Source organism: Falco naumanni, chromosome 5 (genome assembly GCF_017639655.2).
Source record: "Falco naumanni isolate bFalNau1 chromosome 5, bFalNau1.pat, whole genome shotgun sequence".
Classification (NCBI taxonomy): domain Eukaryota; kingdom Metazoa; phylum Chordata; class Aves; order Falconiformes; family Falconidae; genus Falco; species Falco naumanni.
Window position 1 is genome coordinate 61,131,400 of NC_054058.1, and position 25,676 is coordinate 61,157,075.

The 25,676-nt window shown below is 36.4% G+C and overlaps 1 protein-coding gene across 4 annotated transcripts in view; it reads left to right on the top strand.

The window, feature by feature from the left end:
- SYT1 (synaptotagmin 1) overlaps nt 1–25,676 on the top strand; it is a 358,533-nt gene that overhangs the window by 114,620 nt on the left and 218,237 nt on the right. For all 4 annotated transcript variants that reach the window (XM_040596428.1, XM_040596427.1, XM_040596424.1 and 1 more), the window contains one exon: nt 13,871–13,929. The gene's annotated coding sequence lies outside the window, so the exon portion shown is untranslated. The remainder of the gene's footprint in view (nt 1–13,870; nt 13,930–25,676) is intronic.

Consider the following 25,676-nt stretch of genomic DNA (forward strand, 5'->3'; position numbering starts at 1 on the left):
TTATTTCAGTTACCTACTTCGTTGTGCTTTTCCTAGTCCAGCTTTAAATTTCACCCATAGGTGAACATTACCATTCCCCTTAAAATATTTTAAGAGTAAAAGAAGGTGTCCAGCCAATGCTTACTTTCCCTGTTCTGTGAGGTTATGCTTACTTACAGTGCTGGTCATGTGCCAAATACTGTCCAAACATCCATCTTTCAAATACCTCCTAGTCTCTCTTCAGTCTTTTTTTAACAGTACTTGTCTGCCTGCCTCTTTTTTTCAAAATCTGGTTTTTGAGGGTCCTCTTTGCTTTTCTTACCATTTTCAGTGATCTGTTCAAATGGTTTACTATTCATATTTGCAAAGCAAAAAAATGAAAGGAGATTATTGTTTTTCAACAGGCCAAGATAAGGGTATTATCTGTAATATGCATGGAAGATAACAGTTAAAAGGCCAGAAATCATTTTTTGTTGTTATTTCTCATTGCAAACTCACGTTTAAGAGAGAGCACTGGGTAGATTAGAAGACAGTAGAAGGGATTTCATCTCAAGCAAGAATTGCTTTGCTGTTAGGATGACTTAACCTCTTTGCTTCCTTTTTACCCAGTCTTAGGGGCATTGCAAGATTCAGTATAAAAGTACTTTAAAGAAGTTTCTTACCATATACTTGTCATTATTTAACCCAGCCGGCAACCAAGCACCACACAGCTGTTTGTTCACTCCCCCCACTGTGGGAAGGGGAGGGGGGGAGAATTAGGAGAGTAAAAGTAAGAAAACTTGTGAGTTGAGGTAAAGACAGTTTAATAGGTAAAACAAAAGCTGTGCATGCAAGCAAAGTAAAATAAGGAATTCATTCACTGCTGCTGACTGGCAGGCAGGTGTTCAGCTATCTACAGGAAAGCAGGGCTCCATCACATGCAATGGTTACTTGAGAAGATAGGCGCCATCACTCCAGAGGTCCCCTGCTTCTGCCTCCAGCTTTATATGCTGAGCATGACATCGTATGGTATGGAATATCCCTTTGGGCAGTTTGGGTCAGCTGTCCCAGCTGTGTACCCTTCCAGCTTCTTGTGCACCCCCAGCCTACTTGCTGGTGAGGTGGTGTAAGAGGCAGAAAAGGCCTTGACGGTGTAAGCACGGCTCTACAGTAACTAAAACATCCCTATATTAGCAACACTCTTTTCAGCACAAATCCAAAACACAGCCCTGTACTAGCTACTATGAAGAAAATTAACTCTATCCCAGCCGAAACCAGCACAATGCTCAAAGGAACTGTTTAGGTGCAAAGAAAGGCAAGTATCAACTCTGTTTGATGCCTGTGTAAGTTTAAGCAGAAGGTGGAGAAGAAGGAGAGAAAGCACATCAGGAAGGAGAAAATTAAACCAGGGCCAGGGAAGGAATGTATTTGGTTTCTGTGGTGTTTTATCTTCTCTTTGACTCTTATTGGTTTCTCATCTTATACAGACTTAATTTTCTGATACATAGATTGAGATTTAAGAAAACAGTTAACAGAGTTGTTTCATTTATTGATATATATATCCATGTACCTGAATGCACCCCTAATATTCCTGGTTTAGTCTGTCAGGTTGTTCTGTTCATAAAGCAACATTTCAGATTGAATCCTAAAATCTCCATGTATCACAGAGCTTTGCTGAAGACTGACACTGCTGTGGATTGTGTTACTGTATTCTAGGGGAATTAATTTTGCCTAAGAGCCCACACTTCAGTTTTTCTTAAGACAGACCTTATAGGCAAAATGCTGATTTTTGTCAAAAGGAAAAGAAACTGACAGTCAGCTTTGCCAGAGTATGTTGAACATGCATACTTAATGTCACTGTAAAATATAGATTAGAAAATTGTCTGCATACTTCATAAGTGATAGTAGAAATTGATTAAAGCAATTGATTGTACCCTGTGCAAGGAGGTATTTATGGTCATTACATTAATGCCAAAAAGCACCTGTCAGCTTCAGAAAGGGCATCTGCTGATTTGTTGACAGGCAATTTCAAGTTCTCTTTTTACAGAAACTCATATTAAGGGCTTTCTTGAAGTCGATGATCTTTAACAGATATTTCCTTTTTGCCAGATGCTGAAATGCAATTTTAGATACATCATGTGGTGTTTTCTTGATTTGTTTAAAATTCATGCTGAGAGATGCTGAAACAATCATTCTGTGCAGCGATGTCTTTTATGCGGTCCTTTCCTATCCATGAATGTAGTTATGCTCTCATCTGACTGTTCACCAAAGCTACATTTACATGCACCTTCCTGCCCAGAATTCCCTTACATCTGCTTTGTTTAAAAATAAATAAAATATGTTTAGTGGGACCTGCTAAATTCTGCATTGGATCATTCAGCAGAGAACTTCAGTGTTTCCGTGTTAAGCAGCTTCCCTCTTTTGGGATTTCTGTGAGATCTGTGGCATTACAGAAGTTTGATACAGAAAGAAGAAAGGGAAATAAATCCCCTTTTAGAGATAGTCTGACTACAGAATTGAAGATGGAGCTGCAGGAAATGGACAAAGGGACTAGAAGAATTCTCACAACCTAACTGCAGTGTTGCTCCCCTGAATTAATCTAGCATAAGTTTGCCTTCTGTAGGCCCCTCTTTAGATGTCTAATGCAGCCTGTTTAAAGAATATATTGCAGTATTAGGTGTTCAGTGGCCAGGCTTCCATTGTCAGTTAGAAAAAATAGATGAGGCACATTTTGGATAATGATGTTCTGTGTTGAGGTAGAGTGTGTCCCTACCTCAAGAAGATTCAGACATTTGTTATGTTTTCTAACTCTCTGCTTTTGCTTCTTCTGGGCCATGGGTAGTACAGATTGCTTTTGTTTTATAGTCTTAGCTAATGTGTTTGCAAATTACAATGAAAGACTCTCAGAAAATTACACTATACATCAGCTGAGACAGAACAAATGGTTTTTCCCTTCAGACTGCTCCAGCGTGCTCTGTTTGAGTGCAAATCAGTAGTTTTTATGAAGTGGCTAAAGTTTGGTCTGCATAAGCTGTATTTCAGAGAATCTAATAATCAACAATTACAAAGGTTTCCTGAAGATGGATAGGAAGATTAAATCAAGGGCGGTTTACGTTAACATTGACAAGGGAGATACATTGCTATGTGGAATACTTAGCTTGATTAGTGAAAGTAGCCTAATTAAAATACTTGCCATATGGGGTTTTTTTAGGGATTTCAAATAGACATTTCTTGAATTTTCCTTGATTCAGAGATGCTAACATTAAATGTGACACACGAGATGATAATTACAAGGTAATTATTTGATTTTCACTAAATAGACATTTCCATTAGATTCCTTCTGGCAGTATCTAGCTGAGGAAGTTGATTTTATAGCCAAATACAATATCAAGATGTCTTTTCTTTACTCAACTATGTAAGGAACAATAATGATAACAACCTCTTTTAATGTTCCTAGCCATCTGTACCTCAACACTTTGCAATGTATGATGTGCTACTTTTTGATTAGGCTATCAGATTTGCTGAATGTGGACTTGGTGCTTCCTTTTTTCCTTTCATGTAGACTTGCAAAACCATCATTTGCGTTACATCCTGCTTTTTGTAATAATATCTTTGCATGTAATCTGCAAGGATTGGCTGTTAAGCTCTTCTTTCACAACCCAGGATGACACCTGTGATTAAAAGGTCTGCCTGAATTCCCCAGTCTCTAGGTTTTTTCTTGTAGTTTCAAGATGAAAAAAGTCATGATGCTTCAGAGTTTCATCTCTAGGACTGCAAAATCAGACACATTTGTCAGGCATGTGCACATACTGTGTAAAGAAATGTTTTAAGATACTGAAATAATACCTGTAGATGATGTTATGCGATTATGAATTTAGACCCAAATCCCAGCAGCAACGGGCTAGTTTTAACTGTTTAAGCCTTTTACTTTGCTTCCATAAGTGTGAAGATGAAATTTACTGTAGATGGCAGCCCTACCCAGTTTGTTGACCAGGGAAGGAAGCCAAGGTGGTGAGGTGGCATGTTACTATATGCCACTAACTATGGAAAGTGACATGACTTAGCTGCACTACACTGAGACATCACCTATGCTTGGTTAAGAGTTCTGATGACTAAATGCCCTCCCTTGCAGAGCCAGCCAGGTGATGACCATTTATCTAAGGGGTATGAGATATCTCTACTGAACTATGCTGCTACTGCTGGGTTGGCTTTGCAGCTTCTGAGAGTGAAGGTAGCATTTGTAATGGTGAGCGCTTACATACCCACCCAGTGCTTTTCACAGGCTGTTGTGATTTCTCAAGGTTCAGTCTTGTCGTTTTGGTTATATGTTTTTTCAGCAAGTTGTAACCTGACTGTGAACTCCAGTTGGCATTACTCGTAGCGTTCACCTATTTTATACCCAAACAATTCTTCTGTCTACTATTTTTTGTTTGGTTTGGTTTATTTGTTGCAGTCTGTGTGATTGCTCCTCTGTGTCTCGGCAAAAGGAAAAATGGTGAAGAACCAGAAAGATTTACTGACTGGTTTTCTCATTCCTTGTGTTTGAGGACCAGTGATATTGATTAGTGCATCTTTTTTACTTCTGTAATGGTGCTATATACTGCCCCTTCCAGGAGACACTGCTGTCGCTACGGTGGCAGTCACTGAAATAATAATGTTCTGGACAGTACTAAGTAAGAAAGACACTTGACAGTGTCAGGAGTAGACTGTGACAAATGCAACAAATGTGACAAATATGAATATAGCAGACCAGGATATTACAAAAAATGGACTGCTCAGTTCTCTTAGTTTTCAGCAGCATCTTCACAAATCCTGTTATTTTCATGCTAATCCATTTTATTTTTTTTGGTTTTTAGATCTTTGTACTACAGAACTGTAATTTATCACAATGCAGTTTTTAACAATTGCTTAAGTTTTGGGGTTTTTTACTAACTATAAGGAGGGGTAATATTCCAATATGCTGAGGAAGGCAAAGAACATGGTACAAGATTAATTCATATTTTCCAACAGACTTTGATATTTATACAACAGACTCATAATAGCAATCAATTCTTCTGACAAACGTATCAAAGACAGAAAGAGCATATTTAATTTTTAGACATAAATAATTAGAAAGCTGGAAACATTTTTTTGTTTTTTAAGTAATTGCTCATTATTTTGTGATCCTAATGTCTAGCCATAAGATTGTAAAGTATTTCCAGTAACGATGGTATAACTGTTTGCTTGCTGTTTTCTTGTGATAGAGTTAATTTAATGCTAAACCAGAGCAGAGTGATTAGAAACATTTTTTTGGTAAATCAGTTAATAAAGTATATGTTGTAACTGGAAGGAAGTCTTTGAAATCTTCAAGTATGCTTCCCTTATTTAGTCATCTTGTTATTAAAAATTCTAGTATCAGTACAAAAGATCGGTGCTTTCCAGTTTGGTTATTAATTTTGAGCTTTTCATTCTTTGCTGCTGCTGACCACAGAAAGGAACCATGTATCATGTCTTCCTGTAAAGAAAAATCTGCATTGAAGTTGATATTTCGTTATTTTATTAGTTTAAAATGTCTTTCAACAAAAAGGAAAAGCCAGCTGTGACCATAAGAGTAGTGAAATTTCACGTGATGGTTCAAAACAGTAGTCATGGGATATGAAGCTCCCAGATAGTTACAGAAAGGTGAAAGGAGCAAAGAGCAGTTGGTATAGAACAAAGAATGTTGCATGGTGGGCACAGAGCAAGCAGTAGTAAAATGAATGTGACAGGTCATGGATAGCAGATATGGAAATTCCTGTGCCTGTTGTTACATGATTTGTTTTGCCGCTTACCAGAAATCTGAGCAGTATGTAGACTGTTACTTCCTGATTTAGTAAAGGAAGAGGAGAACAGTAACTTCATTTTGTCTGTATTTAGACTTGGTAAACTTTCAAATTTATTTTTAATAATTTTCATTAGGAGAATTAAAACATCATGAATAAAACTTACAGTACATAAAAGAAAATATGGGCTAACTTTATAATAATGGTGAATTATCATCTTTTAGTGTATGTATCCAGATGAACCTCAGAATAAGTCTGTTTAGGGTCTTCTCTTACTCTAAAAAGTTGCCTTTGGAGGGATGCATTTGAACAGCCAGAAAATAGTAAAGTTGTTGCCACTGCAAGTCTGTTTAGGGTAGGTTAGAAAGGTTATTAGAACAACTCATCCCTAGATTACACTGCTTAATCTGCTGAGGTGCTGATACTCAGTATCAGGTATTATGGGTGAATTGCTTGCCCACATTGGTGCATTTTTGTAAAGCAGAATTGAGAAATAAATTAAAAAACCCTCATGCCAAATTTCTAGAACAAAAAGATCAGCAATGTTATGTAATGTATAATCACTTCCTGCAGTGGATATTGCAGCAGGTTCTCTCGTCCTGTCATAAAAGCAATTAGATTTTGAATCTCCAAACACTGGAATGCGGCCAAGGTGTATTGAAGGTACTGAAGTTCTTCGAAGTGTTTACAGTTAGATGGCTGATGTCTGTTCCATAAAATACACCAGCTATTAATGTAAAGATCTATGTTATCTTTCTAGGAAGGATTTGGGAGACCGATTAAAAACCTTCACTGTGCTTTTAAATAAATCTTGGTCTATAACTGTAACAAGAAACCTAAGTATGACTTCTGAAACCAATTTCATTAGGAACCATTTTTTTACCATTTCATATAATCCAAGGAATCTAGTCTAAATAGTGTTACAAAGGAACTCATAGAAAGCTGGATGTCTTTTTTCTAGAATCACTCAGAAAATAGCGGTGGCTCTGTTATCTTTTTGTCTAGGAAAGCCTGAAAATATTTGGGATTAAATTTTATGAAATGCAATGTCAGGAGTGCTGGTTGTTTCAGCTGAAGGCTTGAAAACTTTGACTTAGGAAAATGAAGTTACACTCTGATGTATTAAGTTTTTAGGGCTTTTTATTGCTAATAAATGTTAGCAGTATTCTCGTGTCTTTATTTTTACAAACGGCAAAATGTAGGCTTCATGTAAAGTTTGAATTTGCTGCTGTTTTCTAAGAAAATGGCAGATGCCCAGCAATCACAAAGCAGGAATGACAGGCTATGCACTGTGAAGATTCTTCCCAGAGAACCTCCACAGTTTCTACACGGCAGATGCAGCAAAGTGGTTGAAGTGTCCCTATATAGTAGGAACACATCTAACATCTACTTTAAATGGTCTGTCATATGCAAAGTTTTCCTGGGAATCTGTTCCACATTTGGTGTACATCCACATCTGTGGCACACATGACATCCCATTTATACAGCAGGACTACAGTAGTGAAATGGGTGTTAGTAGAGTAAGAGCCATATATTGTCCTGGACAGTTGCCAAGGGACATGCTAGTGCAGCCTGAAATTCTGATAATCCTTTGGCATTTCTGAGTATGGCCAAGAGGTGTTGTAAGAACATAAGCTCAAGTTGATAGATACTGATTTGTGACTGTATTGTCACTGGATGTATTATCACTGTTAATAGGTTTTCATGAAAGAAAAGAGAATCTTTTAGTGCCCACTGATTCATATGATTGTTTATTGATCATGAAGTTTATGATAGTGACCTAAGTGTGGTTTATTGAAATATCAGAGTGGATGGCTCTTTAAACATCAAGCCAAGCGTGACGATAAAGCAGAAGCTGGAAAAGGCTCTTGATGACAGCAGATCTGAATGCACCAGGACACAGAACGAAGGAGGGCAGCAAGACATGTTCTGGGCAGTGCTAGTAGGCGAAACAGAAGCTGAGAATGTGAGAAGCATCACACAGCTGGGAGAGAGATGCACGGGCACTTGAGGAGCAGCTAGCACTTCCTGAGGGTTAGTAGCTACACTTTAGCCTGTGTATAGGTTGTGTGTAGCAGAAACACAGTATGTCAGATGAGCATGTAAAGTACAAGCAAGACTAGCCAGTTTCCTATGGAAAAAACAACCAGAGAACATCCATGGAGTTGAAACCAGATCTTTAATCTGCTAAGAACTGGAATTTTGAGGAAGGCATGGGCGAGCAAAATCTTTGAACATTACGCAGCCAGTAACTAAATACAAGTGAACAGAGGCCAAAATAAGCAGCTTCACTGCTAGCATTGTAAAAAGTACTCCCAGAAACAAGTTCTGGAATAAGAGTCCTTCACTAAGCAGATAAATCCCCAGAGCTGAAAACATTGCTTGACTTGAACCACATGGGTCACAGGGTGGGGATGGCCAAGCCACAGACTGGATGGGCAGAGGCAGCACGCTCTAAATACTGTTTTTACCACTAGTGGCCACAGTGACACTGCATGTGTATTCTGCTGAATTGTAGGCTGAAATACTTAAAATGTTGTGTGTCAAGACCTAAAAAAAGCTTGCAAACAAGTTAATATCTGCAAATTTAAATGGCTGTCCAAATGACAGCTCCACTGTATAGGTATTCTGTATTTACATACTGTGCTGAATAAATGCTCGTGTGTATGAATGAGGATGGAAGAATTTCTCCTGCTCCATCAGGAAGTGTGTGGTACAATCAGTATCTTTTCTTTTTCATTCTGTTCCTCAAAATTTCTCCCTTGTCTTAAAAAATGGTTCCTTGGCTTTGTTTATCTTTTCTGTTTCATTTCCTGTTTCAATAGTTATTTTCTTTCCCTTAGGAAACCCAGTAGCATGCATCCATATTTATCCATTTCTACACTTACTCCCTATCCTGGTTTTTCTTCCTAGTTTTGAGAGGACAGAGGATCTGGTAAGAAGCTCTTATTGGCAGAAGTTTGCCATCTCTCTTCTTTGTACGCTGACACCTAATGGCAGGCACACATCTGAGAATTTTTTTTTTTCTAAAGCCTTAAGTTGTGTTAAAACCCTCTGTACTGTTGTAGTCCAAAGTGTGAGAGCTGGTGGGCATATTTTTGTGTGGTACTCACTGTGTTAATCACATTCTGTATATAGTCTGAGAGGCTTTCTAGAATAGGGGGTCCATAGAAGTGCTTAGCTTTCCTACCACTATGAATTCCCTTATCAGGCTTTTTATGAAATTTGCAATGAAGGTGACAATAAGTTTTTTTTTTTCTTATTTGCTTATTGGCCAGATAACTTTTTATTCTGGATTTTAATTTACAGAATATCAAAAACTACTGAGCCTCCTTTCATTCATTATTCTGCAGCTTCTTTCTTTGTGCACAGTCACCTCTACCATGATGTGTACCACTTTGTCACATAATATGTATATTGGTTTTTTTCTCTTCTGTACTGTTCTCCATCATTTCTTACTGGCAAGGAAGCAGGGTGATGGGTGTGAGGGGAAGAATGCTGTCACCTAATGTATGGTAACTTAGAGGAGTGCTACTTAGGGTTTTTTGGTTTGTTTTTTGTTTGTGGTGGTATACTTAAAATTAGTTTCTGTTTTATTATATTACAGGCCTGAATTCAGTCAGTAATGACCTCAGTAGTGCCTATTTTAATGTAATCCCTGCTTGCTGACTGCTGTTCCAAGAATAAAAATCTAAGCCAAAAGATTTAATGAAATCCTTTGAGATTAGTGCTCGCTGGGCTGGGGAAATTGCATATCAACCTTTTCTCTGTACTCTAACCATACGGTTTGGTATTTGAATAGGAGGGTGTCCAAGAGAGACAACTCTGAGTTCATCAATAATTTACATTTTTGTTAGTTGCAAACCTGGTATTTGGGATTCTGTTGCCATAGCAATCCATCTGGGCCTGAACGGATAGTGTTTTAAGTGGTGGTTGTATAGGGATTCACAGTGTGTGCTTTAAATCCCTTCTAAACTAATCCTCAGATCTGTTCTGTGACTTATTTGAGGATTCGACAAAATCAATGTTACTCACAGTAAAAAGTTTATGCTGAGCAAATTAAGCCCATAAAATATTAGAATATGCATATAATTGAGGACTGTAAAGTTCATAATGTATTACAATTTCTGTTTCAATATATGAAGCAATTAATAAATGCCCACAACTCCTTTTTTTTTCCAAATACATTTAATTTGTTGCACATTATGCAACTAGAAATTATCCAGACTCTGTACTGGTTATTAGCTAATTTAAATTTCATAATCGAATGCTAGCCTCATTTTCCCAGATGTCAGTTCTGTGTTTTACAGGATGTCAGTCTATTCATAATACTGTATAACTTCCACTTCCAATTAATCTGATTTTCTCTCTTATAAATAATTATAAAGCAGATAATAAAATTTGAAATTCCTACTTTTATTTCTAACACTACTGGAACTGAGTTTTGAGATTGCACTGCTAAATTCAGTAGGCTAAACACCAATTGTTTTTTATTTGAAGTTTGTTTTACATTTTCCCATTCTGCCACCCAAAATTTCAAAATGGTTTATTCAAAAACTCCCAGATATACCACATAAATAGATGTCCTCAGGTTTGAAGGATGATCAATAAACTCTTCAGCAAACCCGGGCTAAGTTTCACCTCTGTCAAAACCAGAAACCTTCTGAAACTGATTTCCAGACCTTTCAGTTTTTCATAACAAAAATGTTGTCCAGTTGTGCTCTCAGACTGTTACTAAACCGTAATGACGATGTATTAGCAGCTATTTGTTACTCCAGAGTATAAAGGTTCATTTTGCAAAATTATTCCTCAATGTTTGAAAGGGAAAAATATTCAAATAACAGCCATATGCTCTACTAATGAGTGTTTAGTCCATAATCCTAAACAGACAAAAATTGTTTCTTCATGGAGTTTGCAAAAGATCACAGGTTCTTTCTGACTGTAAAAATAATAATAGAATAAAGAAACTCCAGATGGCCTAAGAGATCCTGAGAAATCTTTAATTATCATGCAGCTTGCCTTTTGTCTTCTATATTACAGTTCACAATCAATAGTGAAGCATTTAATAGAAGGAGCCTATTTTTGCCATGATTCTGTGATGCTAAAAGCATTCTTTGTCACCTGTAATAAATGTAAATCTACTCTGTTTCTATATGAGTTTTGTAAACAAGAGTTTCCTGAAAAAAACTGTAAAGAATCCCTTATTTGTAGTGTAGTAGGGTTTAATTTCATGAGCAAAGATAGGCATGTATATTCTTCAACTCAGTGTGGCTGACTGAACTTTGTTTATTTTAGAAGTCCAGTCCCAGTTTAATGGGACTATTTCCATAATTGGTTACCGCTAAAGGTAACTGGTAACAGAGAGCTTAGAATTAAATAAAAAAGGCTTTGTTTTGATTGCTTTTGCTTATCATTATGACTAACTGAAGTAAGAGTTGCAGATCATTTACATGATTACTTAACCTAAAATTACATGCCCTAAAGTATCTTCTGTAGATACCATTTGTTAAATATAGATTATGCCTCAAAGGGATATTACAGATGTATTCAGGCATATCAAAATGTGGTTCTGTTGGTATTTCCAATGGTTTCATTACACAAAGTCTTCCCTTGCAAATATTATTGAAATTAAAAGGGAGCCTTGGAAGATACTAGCAGTACGACAGATTCTATTTGTAGCTTTGGAAATACAGTTGTCACTGCAGGGGATCTCCTGCACTAAAGACCCACAGGAATCCATAACCAAGGGTGAATGGATTGATCTTCCAACACATCTCATAAAAAAATAGCCTGTGTTTAATATAAGTGATAGAAACACGGTTGAATTTCTCTGGTAAAATGTTTTGGTCTTTCTCTACAAAAGCAAATCTTTCCTGTTTTTTTCTCTCTATATATTTTAGCTCTGCAAACCTTTGCAAAAAGTGCTGGCATTTAGTCTCCTTGACAACTGTTGATTTTTATTGATTGTTTTTGACTTATGTATTCCAGATCTGCATTATGTTTTTCATACGTTTTGGAAACTCCATCTGTCAACTTCAAGGGAACAGGCAGGCTCTCTCTGTTTGCACTTAATGAAGCACCACACTACTCCTGATTTTGTTTAAAATTGCTTCTCTACCACACAACCTGTATTTTTGTTCAGTTCTTTTCAATTAATACTCAAGTAAACATATGTCCTTTCCATTTTCTGTCTTTGCAGGAGAACAAAATAGTTAATCTACTGAAAGGCTTAGTAATATTATGACACAGCTTGACACAGACAGCTTAGAGAAACGGGGGAAGATTGAGACAGTACTGCGGAGCAGGTGTGACTTTGTGATTAATTTCTCTAAGGCACTTGCAGTTACCTCTACTCAAATGCAAGATGTACACAGAGTCCTGAACCAGAACCCTGGCTCTGCACCCCGGGAGAAGGTTGAGATTAGAGCTTTTAATTGAAACCTGCCTCTGAGTATCTGAATTTCAAATCCCTTAGTTTGGGAGGGCTTGAATGACAAGGAGAGGCAAAGTTTTTGTTGACTCCATTTAAGAGGTATTTGAGCAAGTAGTTCACATTAAGTCTGTCATGGCCTGTACCAGGACATTTTATACAGCTAATAAGGAGCACGGAGCTATGTAAGGCCTGCTAAGACTATTGTCAGATGTATTACAGACTCTGGGAAGGAAATTAGTTGATCCCACAGCTGTGTTTTACACCAGCATCCAAATTATTCTAAACCCTTTGGAATAAGGGTTTCATATCATTGTCCAGCTAACTTCGCATTGTTCAAGTGCTCCATAACTCCTCAGTGATGTCTAGGACATAGTGAAATAGACTGTTACATAAAAAAGCTAATCCCTACAGTTCAAAAAAGTTTAAAACGTAATAACAGTGTAATATTGTATGCTTCAGATTCATGGGCTATGTAGCCTTCAGCTCCAAACAGCTGTTACTTGTTGCCTAACAGGTTTCTTCAGTAGAGTGACATGCAAGTGAGTGATCCCTGGGATATCATAGATATTGACATTACTATACAGAAGGCAACACTAAATTTTTACTAAAAAAAGGAAAAAAAATAGATTTTTTTTTAATCTGTTATATTATGAATCCTTTATTATTTGAGTCATGAAAGATGGTAGCCTGATTAATTTAGAGTGAGATGCTGTATGGAATCATGAATTACCTTTTTTTAAAGACCAAAGTGTTGATGTGATATAGTTTGATGGTTTTAGATAACAGCAGGTTCATTTTTGTCTGACAGAGTTGATGTAAAATCAAAAATGCATTTACCTATCTTTGTAACTGTGCATTTGGCTCCCTGTTTTAACTTCATCAAAATTGGTCATCTTTGCATTTAAGTGCCTTCTTCACAGCTTGCTTCTACCTGCTTTTCTGTGTCAATGTTGTCCTTATTGCAAACCTTACTGCCCATCAATCCCAATTTTCTTCCTTCTCTCATGTAGCCTTTATTGATGAAACTAGTTAATAGTAAAAATCTGCAAAGCCAGTATGCGGTGTTCCTTCAAATCCTGCCTTTAAACTCACCTCTGTTGTGATGCCTGTAAACTGAACAAGAAGGGCTAAGCAGCTGCTGTGCTGTGATCAGTGCTTATTATGCTAATTGTCTGCATGAAACGATATGACTCTCCTCCAGAAATGGTCGGGGAGGCTGTGGCTATCCTCAGAGATACACGTTGCTTCTTCCTTAACTCCTCAATCTAATGGGATAAACAAGCCAAGATCTAATACAGCATGAGAATTTAATTTTGACCAGAGGATTGCCAGCCTCACAGTTGTAAAGCCTGTCACCTTCCCCGAACTGGGGAGAGCTGCAGGTGCCCAGATGCGATTCAGATGCCCAGGATTTGGTATGAGGTTTCAAAAGAGATTTGTCCCCTCAACCTGTGGATTTCCCATCTCTGCTGCTATTGTAGTACCTAAAACTGGAAACTTTGCCTTTTAAGGAAAAGGAACAATGTGGATTTTTCTTCTGGACAACTTAACAAAAAACAAAGTCCTTAAATCTTGGAGTAAGCCAAAACTAAATATGAAAATGGCAAACTTCTATGGCACAAATGAAACGAGGTAATTTTATGTAGGTGATAAATGCATGTATTTGTTTTTCTTACAGAAACGTGGAGTCCTGAATAAACAAGAAGAGAGTTAAGCAGACAGTCGGTATTGTGAACAGTAAGTGACCAGATTATGTACTCTGAAGCTGATTTTTTTTTTTTTTCAGTTTTTTAACATGTCTAAGAAATGCAATGAGCATTTCTGCCTTTTATCCAACTCAGTGTCATTTCACAGGGGTAGACTTTTATTAATCCTATGATAATTTCAGGTAAGAGGCCCAGATAATCCACACAGTGTGTTTTCATCACTTCCCATACTGAATATATTGCCTTTTTCTTCTCAGTAAAAGTGAATTGTAATACTAGAAAGTACCAAGCTAAAAACTGTATTACACTGAGAATTGCTTACACCTGAAATTTTGCAGAAAACCACTTAGGTTTATTAGCATAGTCAGCCATCCTGTGGGTCAGCACATGAGTAAGAGAGTTTTACAGGTTTGTCTTAACCACTTAATCACTGACTAATTGTTTTGAACTGCCCTGGTCAGAGCTGTGCTGTTCATTGCACAATATGACCAACCCCTGGTTGCACTGGCCTTTGATAACTACAGCTTTATAAAACATCAAGAAATAAGACTACTCACTGAGACAAGAAAATGAGTCACGGTTGTGTTGTGGATCATACTGTTGATGTCGTCCTTTGAAAAATATCTTGGGCTGCTGGTGAAGCACCAGTTGTGATAAAGCAGAGAATAGACACTCCTTAAGTTGCCCATATTAAATAATATGCCCTGAGAAATGTAGCAGGTTGTATGGGTGTACTGCATTGCTGGGTATTAAAAAGTGGCAGTATCCTTTGAGAAGCAAAGCAGGTGGATGTGTATTTAGGCATTTCTAGTAACAGTTCCAACAAAACAGTTCCACAATGCTAGGTGCTAATAGAGCCTGCCTTTTTCTGGGAGAAGATTGCAGACAGGAAGTAATGCACAGAGAATATGTGCTCCTCAGCACCGTTCTGCTTACAGAAGATACGTTTGACAGTATGTCATGGAGTAGGATCGAAGGAATTTTATTGATCTATATGAAATCTCTATTCATTTAGCCAAACTGGCATATGGAGCAGACTAGTTTGGGATAGAAATAAGTTTTGAATATTTTTGTCAAGCAGTAAAAATAAAACTCTTTGGTGGCAAAGAATATGTATGAACCTCAATAGCCAAAAAATGCCCAATATATCTCTGAGCATGCAAGTTCAATGATGGGTTTTAACATTATGTTTAATCAGACAACATGAAAGGAAATGTGTGACATTTTGCTGAAGCAGAGTGCAACATAACGCTTGTTTAAAAATCTGTACGTTTATTTATATGATGTACTAAACCGTGCTACCAGTTGGCATTTTTTAGATATCTAACAAATAATACGTATCTTCCAGAAGATCATTAGAAAAAAAAATCTAATGTTTTACAAAAATTTCCCCAAACTCTTACTTATCTATTCCTCTTCACTTTCCATTGCTTCTTCTGTCAATTAGACTTCCCTTCAGTTTTCTCTTTTTTCTCCCCCATGACTTATGTGGTTTATATTCTCTACATTCTGTCACACCTTTCTGCACTCTATCTTTCCAGTCTTTTACCTACACAGCTGATCTGCTCCAACTTCAAAGTTTCTCCTCATGTCTCCCACACAGAGCCATGTCCTCTTCTTCTTGGCAGAGCTGCATTGCAGAATGTTCCCAATCTTTGGCAGATTTTGAGCTTGCTATTTCTAGTATTGAGTAGATACTGTGCAGACCAAAAGCAGTATTGGTATTGTTGGGTAATAATATACAGAATAATGCAATATATGTATATATAAGGAACTTGCAAAGGTTTGCAACATAATGTAATATGGGTCAGCTCTTACAATTTTGGCATGTGGAAAGATAGATGGAACTTCTGGGAGTTATTATTTAATGCATGGGATACCTTCAACCAAATCAGTTATGCTCTTCACCTGGATCTTAAGCTTTGGCAGCAGATGACTGATAGTTACGTGCATAAATACTAGCAATTCCAAGTAATTTGTGTATTTCAGCTGATGTATGTATATAGAAAATCTGTGGTGTTCTAGACCTATTTGTAGAAAGTAGATTTGAGTCCTGCAGACACTCAAAAGATTTTCTCCTCACTTGTATTCCTGTGTCAAGTGGCCAGAACTCACAGGCAGCTTTTCAGAGTAGTGTGGATTTATTTGTGTATAGTAATAAAAATTTCATCAGCTATTATTGTTACTCCATCACATGCAAATCCTCTCTCTCCTTGCTGGCAGAATATGTTGACAGAACCTTTTCATAGTATCCATCAGTTAATTTTATCAGTCATGGTATTATGATTATAAACTACAATCTTACAATAAATAGAAAATTACAAAAATGAAACTGTACAGTGGTTATTTAACATTTGTAATGTGTGATTTATTTAACATTCTTTGGAATATACATGGGAAATAGGAATAATAAAACAGAAATAAAATTACATTTATCGCTCATCTGTCATCAGTGAGCAGCAACGTTACCAGCTTGATCAGGCTATACATTCAGCCATGTGGAGAAGTTTATGTGTGCTACCTTCAGCCTGCTTAGATCAGCCTTGTGAACTGTATGTTACTCATACAGCAAGTCATTCTTCTGACACTGGGACTGATAAATTGTGGGTCTTTGTTTTAAAATACTTGGTTTTTCTCAAGCTGAATTAAAACCTAACATTTAAAATATCTAGTACTGAGAGGCAAAGATATTGGATTCCAGATATTGGAAGAAGATAAAATTAATGTGGTTCTTATTAAGAAAAAGATAAAATAAAAGTCATAATATGTACTGTATTTTGTGGGGTTTAATTGTTCTCATCTTTGTTTTAAATGCAAGGGCCTTTGTCATTTGGCTTTGATATTGCAAAAGATTGCAGTCATCCTTTGTGGAGGAGGGGAAAAATCTTGCAGTATGTGTTCCAAAAAAGGCGTCCATTGTCCTCACACAGTCAGTAGCAATTCAATTTCATCTGCCACATACTTTGGTTTATCAAAAATAATGGACATCTTTGGTGGCCACTGGTTAATAACATGTTTTTAATTATTTTTGTTTAATAAAGGCAAGTTCAGGTAATGTGACATAAATTAAGAGATTGCACAAATTAAGTGCTAATACAGGAGGAGGTGGTCAAACCGTGCTCTGCTGTGAGCAGATGAGAGGAGGCTTGGCCTGCTGAAAATGATTGTGTGGGCAGTTCAACTCCATTATAAGTAGAAGAACTGAACTGATGTTAGACTTAACGGTGAGCTCATGAGGACGCAATATTGCTGTTGTTTACCCTAGTATCTATTTTGAAAGCTACTGTGTTTGTATTTCACCATTTACCATATTATATCTAGACATATGTAGTGTACCAGAGATGAAGTAGCTAAAGGAAGTGCCCCTTGGTTTTGAAAGTATTAGTTTTGTAAAAGTTGAATTTATGAGCCTTCAAAAAGAAATGAGCCTGTGGTCTCTGAATGTTCTCTACTAATCACAGTAATCTTCCCTTACATTAAGATTTCAATCTTTCATCGCAATATAGTAACCTAGAAGCAGCATAGAAGTGCCCTTATTCCCTGTGCTCCCAGGTTTTGTCATTGCCCATTAAAATTAATGTACATATACTGCAGGCTTGGATAAAATAGTTCATTTGAGTGTTCACACTATCTGAATTCTTTAATGAGGTCTTCCCCTAAATTAGTTTCACTTTTAGGGTTTTTTTCCTCCCACAGTGGCAGTATTAACTTTAGGTAAATTATATAGTAACATTTGCGTAGCGTAAAGTTGTTTGTTGGGGTTTTTTTTATTATTATTTTGTCTGTTTTGGTTATCATGTTAAGACTATTCAGAGTAGTATATTCTCTGTGACTCAAAGTTCTGTGCCTCAAAACCACATTTTTCTTATTTTTATTGATCTTGTACAGACACAGCTCTGCATTTTTTAATGTGAGATCTCTGACACAGATTTAAATTCTGTACTGCTTTGAGGTATGCTAGTTATGCAACCTAATTCTGCAAAATGGCTCTGTGTTTGTACTTTCCCTGGGGCTTCAGTTTAGTTGTCATCTATCATTTTAGCACTGTGATTGATTACTCTCTACTATTCTATTATCTATATGTCTATTATCTGCTGCAGCTTCTCAGCTTTTTCTTCAATTGGTAAACACATACTTTCGTAGACATTTTCAAATTATGTGTTTTCCAAGTGCTCCAGAAGTAATGTAATCATACTTTTCTCAGCTAGGAATTTAACCATTTCAACCATTTAATGGTTTCAGTAAATTATTAGCTGATAATTTTTTTTTGGTCTATTCCTTAGAAGTTTTGCACTGGAAATGTGTTGTATTTTCCATTTTTCTGTATTATTTTATATATTTATTCTGAAATACAAGTATATTTACCAACTGCTTCTTTGTCCACCAAAAAAACAGTAAAGAAATGAGCACCTTTATTAAGTGAAGGAGCCAAATGCCTGGGTTGATGCTGCTGCAGTAGACTTTAACCGCCTTTGCACATTAGGTTTCAAAAGCAACGTATTTTATTAATTTGCTTGTTGCAATTTCACAAGCCAGCTTCAGTCAGTAGGATTAACATGTGCTTGTTTTCTTGTCTTGTGTACTGTGTTCCTGTACTTTAATTTGCTATTTTAAAACATTACATTGAATATCAACTCAGAGTAAAATCGTTCCCCCTTTTTAAAAAAGGGGGGGTGGGGGGGTGGGATTGCCTTAAGTCATACTGTGTATACACTCAGCAGCAGCTTTACACAATTACTGAGGCAACTTCCAAGAAGCTACTATAATGAACTGCCTCTATGATCCACATATCAAAGTTATTTTAATGACAAATTTTCTTTTCTCCTGCAGTTTTTATTGTGGCTTTATGATATCTGTTTTTGATTGGGAGCTTAATATTTTTTTAAAAAAATGTACTTATTAGTTACTGATTGTATGTAATATTTGTAATTAAAATCTCTCAGTAAGAAGAATTATACTGTGGCATCATAATGCAGCTTTGCTGACGTTGGTAATTGTTATTGTAGTCCTATCCCTAACTGCAATCAAACAAAATGAATAGACATCTGCAGTGTTACGTGCTTTTTGGGGTCAGTTTGATGTTCTTTATTGTGAGACCGAGCTTTAATCAGTACTTACAGACTTGTGTTTGTAATTCTTAATCTCTTTGCACAATCTAAAGACCACCAGGTTAGCTTTGGATATGTATCTTAGCAATTCCCAGTAGGTGAGTTCCAGCCCACATTTTGTTAGAGAATTGGAGATAGGAAGTTCTGTCTCTGTTCTTGCAGTGACTTATGCTTTGATTAGGAGCTAAGAGAAAAGACTTTCTTGTCAGATCCACTATTTCTCATTTATAGTACGTGAGGGTTAACTCAAAAAATAATTAACATGATACAAGTGATTACACATACACAGGTTAAAGTGACTCCCCAGTATGGAGCTGGTGATAGCTAAGGACCAGTATTTGGCAGTTTTGGATCCTTTGCAAGTACAAGTTTGTTCTTAAGTGATGATTTTCTTTGTTTCCTTCATTCACAATTTCACACTATAAAACTTATTTTGAAGACATACAGTCTTCATAAACATCACATTTTGACAACTTTTCTTATGTGAAAAAAAATAATTCAAGTAAGTTTATTCAGAAATGAGAAAAAATGCATCTTAGACCTGTCTGCAATCATATCTTTAGGTTACTAGTATATTGACAACGTTTATCTCTGAAAATCCAAAGAGAACAGAAAACTCAGTTACACATTTTCTCAGGTAAAGAAAAATGTTTTGCAAAGCCATTACCAAAGATAGCACATAAAATTATATTTTATGATGTTATTCTACTGTGTTTATATTGATATGTGAAGTGCATGTAGAATTCTTCTTGCAATGAATAATTTTGAAAATACAAAATTCAAAATTTAAGTACATTTGGAAAAACATAATTCCTTGGATTAGGATTTTTGTAGGGGGGTATACTTTAGAACAGCTAGAAATTAGGAGTGATTAAGAGTGCTCTGGAATATATAAAATATATTAGCAGTTTGTCTGCAGTGTGCTTCTGCTGCTATACCTTCATTTTTGTACTGCAAGCTATAGAGGCAAAGACGTGGTTTTGCTGTGAGAGGAGCCTCTGCACAAGGGCTCTTACAGCTGTATTGATTGACGTATTTCATACTTGTGACTCTTGTACCTGTGCTAATAAATGGAACAACACTGATTGAGCTGAAGGCACAAGTTCTTGAACATGGTGGTCATAAAGCACATAACATGTAGGCCGTGTTTCCAGTCTTGCCAATTAAAAAGCTTTAGTTAAGTTACTAAAGATCTTAAGATTCTGTTTTTTCCATGAGCCATGGGAGTTTCCGTGAGTATTTGGGAGTTTTTCTCATTACTGCCTGATTTCCATGACTGCTTCAGTCACTCCAAAATGTAAAGGTTTAGAAGTGTATTTTTTTATTGAAAGTTCAGATTTTGACACAATCATATGGGTCCAGAAGCTGGAGCTTCCAAGGATGACTCCCAAACATATATTGCAAAGTCTAGCAATACTGTGTAAAATGCATAGCCTGGAGGTCTCTGCTAGTACTGTACAGCAGTACACTTCAATCTTTCACATAATAGGTCTCCCAATACCTTTTCTGTTCTAACAGAAATAGTGTCCAGACTGCTTTTATGCCATAAGCCTATTTCAATCATCCTTGTAAGTTGTCATGCCAAGTGAGAACATTTGTTTTAGGAAGAAAGATGAGAAAAAATGAGTAAGATGACTTTTAGACTGTGCAATCTTAACCATTTTTGATGGGATTCTGCTCTCAGAAGCATGTCTCAGTGTTTGAATCTTTAGTTTAAATGAAATGCTTAACACCGAGTTTATTTAAAGGTCTGATCTTACTTCCAGGATAAGTTAAAGAACTTTGAACTCCATTAAACCATTAGATAATAAACCACTAGTTTTTAAACTGTTAATAGTTTATCCTGTAGATAATAGTTATTCCTCAAAAGAATAATTTTTTTTGTGTTACGGTCTGTTGGGCAAATACATATTTAGGTAGGTTTTAAAATGGAAATTACATCTGAACTTTATAATTATGTACTTAGACATTTCTTAAGTGTAGTAGAACCACAAGCTTTTTATATATGAAGCTGTATGCTCATCAAAAAGATCTAAATGTTTGCAGTACACAGCTGTGCTTGTAGTAAGGAATTATTTAATCTCAGTTGCTATATTGTTGTCATTTTTGAACGTTCTCTGAAATTTGACTGTTTTCAACCTCAGTGTCTGAACCTATGACCTGTCAGACACTCCAACTGCACTCTGGAAAACGAGTCCACATCCCAAACCTTGTGGACTAGTTTCATATCCATTTAAAAAGAAAAAAAGAATTTGAAATCTGTCTTCCTTGAAAAAAGTTGTTCAAAAAAAAAAGATAGGTTATATGTAACATATATGAAGCCATTGTTAATGCACAAGAGTTTTGCAAGCCCCTTCTTTATTCTATTTTCACATTTTAAAGGACTACTTCCTCCAGAATTAATAGTCATCATTTATATTAATAATCTGCTGAGTAGGCTCATCATATTACATCACAACTAGAATTCTGCTTCGACTAATTGGCTTTGAAGTGGAACCAGTGCCTGTGGAAAGTGGTGTGGTGCTGTCCAGCCCCATCATGGACCATTTACCATGGCTTTCACAGCTTTCTGGCATTCACAAGAGTGTGCCTGCTCTACCTTCCCATTCATATGTGGGCTGTCCTTCATGGCTCATCAATAGTGAGACTTCATTTCTGCCAGTCTCTTTGTGGCAATACTAGTAGGGGTCACACTGTTACGCTCTTTCCTGAATTAGAGGAAAGTTTTTCTTGACTTGTCAAGCATTTTTGGTGTAATTTTTGGAAGTTCTATTTTCATTAATATATGTCTCTTGTGTCACATTTTCACTGTGCTATTCTGAAATGAGCTTCACTTAAACTAACTTTACTTTTATTTTCCTGTTGAATTTTGCCTCACATCATAAGGAGTGCTTATGTAGACCTAAAAAAAAAAAAAAAAAAAAAAAAAAGAGGAAGAGAAAGAAAAGACATGGAAGAAATCTAGATGTCTGCTACTGAAATTTTCCAAGTATATGTTAATGGACATAAGCAACTTGCTTAAACCCTCTTGAGTATGTTTCCTTTCAAAAAATGAATATAGTGGCACGTAACAACTTTCCAGGAGGGCTGATATTCACTACTGTGGTGAAATAGATAATATTGTTACTGGCATGAAAAAAATGAGCTGATCCCATCCCAGTATTGCAAAGACCTTGAAGAACTACGGAACTACATACTGCTGTTACTTACTGTTATTCTTTCAGACTCAGACTGTTAAGAATATTGATTTTTCCAGAAGCACATGCTTCTTAGAAGGTGCCAGTGTGTTGGTTTGTTTGATAAAAGTGTTCATCAGTACCTAATTATTTTCTATGTATGTTAAAAGAAACTGAGATTATGTTTGTTGTTGAGAAACTATGGCTTTAAAAAAAAATTGTCTTAGTTGGTGTTTCCTAATCTTGAAAATACCTGTATAAGACTGTGAACAAATCCTATAAACATCAAACAGAGGTTCTTGCTGACTTTTTTAGCAATTTAAACTGTCCGTTCCTCCCCTATTCATTCTCCTGGGAAAAAACAGCAGACTTTACAAGCCTGAATAATGAGATGGGTCTAGGGAAAAGGAAGGCTCTGGTATAGTTACCCTAATCTGCTACTTACTGCTATGACATCTAGCCCCATATAGTTTCTGATTCTCCTTTCTTCTTTCATTTTTTGTTTATATTCCCATGTTTCTCCCTTTGCTACTGTCTTCTTGCTTGGCAGCTCTACCTAAACTGTTGTTTCCCTTCTAGAGCTACCTTGACCATACTCTTCTGGAAAAGATCCCTCATTCCCCAGTGTCACCTAATTTGTTTTCTTGTAGTTTCCATAGTCCCTGATCTTCTTCATAACAATGGTTTCAAAAGGATAATAATAGGAATAAAATACAGCTTCTCTCACATCTGCTGTAGTGCTGTAACTAGGTTGTGACTGACCTTGCGAAGAGGGACTCAAGCTGGGGTGGTACCCATTTATGCAATCAGCAATATACCTAGACATAGAGAAAGTACTTGGTTTTTTATACATACATTCCTTCTTCCCCATGCACAAGTATCTTACTGTCATACTGTAGAACAATGAGAGAACCTGAGTTTGTACCTATTCCCCCTTTAGGTGTTTGTTTCCTTGACGTAAGTTCAGAGCTCTTTGGGCGTCTCTTTATTCCAGTCAGCAAACTGTCTTTGTGACTTTGCTTCTACTTTTTTTTACATTTTAGACATACTATGGGCACAGGGCTATAAGGTTACATTGCTTCAGATAGAACACACTAAATTTGTTTATAGATGATACTGGAATACTTTATGCCTTTTTGTTGGTTGTTAGCATTAATGCTTTAGCATGTAGTGCTTTCTCCAATTATCTGGCTGTAGCACACTATGTCTGATCTGTTTGATGAGCTTCTGTTTTCTGCTGATTTTACATATTTTACTAAAAGCTCTAAAAAACCCCCCAAGTTTCTGTTTCTTTTCTTCTTGCCTGCATGTGTGTGCGCTCTCTTGCTTTTGCTCTCTGTGTCTCTCTTGCTTTTTCCCCTCTGTTTTGCTGGAACATTATGTCCTCAGTTGTCAAATAGCTTTCTCTCAGCTGAAATGCCAATGCTGAATTGAAAGAAATCAACCAGAAGCTCTGGAAAATGATTCATTTTTTACAGTTACAATTTTCTTCATTTAAGACTTGTAGGATCCAGTTTATTAATAAAATACAGTATTAGGCTTATGAAAATGAATCTCCAAGGTTTATCATATAAAACCAGAAATGATATAAGAATATAAAATCTTGAGGGCCGATTTGAATGATCTGCTTTTTTCTACAGACTAAATAAAGCTCTGTTGTATTATTCCTAGTTGTCCTTTTATTTGTTGCAATGTATTGTATCATTGGTTTACAGCATCTCTTCAACATTACCTTCCCAGGAACAAAGCCACCAAAGTGCGACTGTCAGTCAGCTGAGTGATACAATGCTGAAAATAAATATGGGTGATGAAGCAGGTTGTTATTTTTCAGAAATAGCAGATCCATTTCTGTGCAGTGTTAATAGGAAATCTTCAAAAATGTGTACAGGGTTCAACAAACTGTTGAAAATCTGTGTTTACTAATAAACTGGTTTTGTGAGTTAATCTATTGGTCAGTAAAGGAGAGACATTGTGAGTTACATATTCTCATGAACTGCATGGTACAAGGAAAGCAGTTAACACTAGAACTGTATGACAGTTGTGAATCATTGCTGCTTAAAACCATCATGGGTACAAGGACACATTAAAGCTTTCTCTTACGATTCTCCATGAAGTTGATGATTGAGGTATGAGTAAAGGCATTTCTGTAGCTCTCAGCACCACTGTGTTGCCAAACTTAACGTGTGCCTTTCAGAAGTTGAATCAGTGCACAGCATACCTGTTTAGTCTTGTCTGTTCTAGACATATATTCTGGTTACTAAAATGTTGCCTCATCAGTTTTTTTGCCTTAGAAGTATGATGTAAGTGGTGTCACAACTTCTTTAGTGGAAAGTTATGACAAGGTATTTGGACAAGTCATTTAACAACTTGAAACTAACAGATATAGAATGACTGGAGCTGTGTTAGTTGATTTTATATGATGCTGCAACCTGCCTTATGGATGTTATCTCAAACTACAGATTTAGAAGTACTTTTCAGGAGATTTTGATAATATTTATATATAAGCTTTTTAAAGTTAATAAAGTATAATTGGTACTTCTCATGGGAATAAGCAGGAGGATTAAATGAACCTGGGTTCTATTCACAATGTTAAATGTCACAAACAGTCAAACACCTGACCAATACTGAAAAAAATATGACCAGAATTAGAGAACAGAAGGTGTCAGAATGTTTCTAAGTAGAAGCATTCATCATCAGCTGTCACATTGCTGACTTCTTAAGTTCAGTTGTCATGTGTGGACATGGTGTAGTGCCAGTAGAAAGAAGTATTTGCTCATTTATTTTTCAGGGGCCAGAATATTTTTAGGCCACATGCCGAAATAATTATACTCAGAAGATGCAGTATGCTGTACAGGATAGAAAAGAAAGGATCAGGGACTTGCAGTGATAATACAGAAGAGGAAGGACAAAAGATCACAGTTATTTAGATTTTAAAAGGATCTCCATAGTAACTGCATTCATTTTAGATACTTAATACATGTGTTATTACCTTTTACTTCTGTGATTGGCTGAAATTTATTTGGTTGTCTAGAATTTGATGTGACTTATACCATCAATTTGTCACAGAAAGGGCAAGAGATTGAAATTAAAGAAACAAGGGTGAGCTGGGTAAAATAAGGGTGATGTTCTTTGGTAAGTAAGAGGTAATAGCAGTATATGTAAGAGAAGAGGACCAAGAATTCCTTTCTGAAGGCTGAATACTTTTTTATTTAAGGCTGAATGTTTGTTTATTTATTTAAACCTGAAAGAAGTAAAAAAGGTGGAATGGAAAAGATATTTGTTACAAGTATGTTAGCTATATTGGTAAACAAGAGCAATGGCAACTTAGAACTAGAAGAATGAAGGTACAGATTTTGTCAAAGTACTAGTAGGCTCCTCTAGATAAAAATTGCCACTACTTGTTTTTCTTTTGTGGTTGCCTTGACCTCCAGTATATATTATGTGGAACTGCTGTCATTTTCACCACAAATATAAGTAGCCGTTCAGAAGGCTTT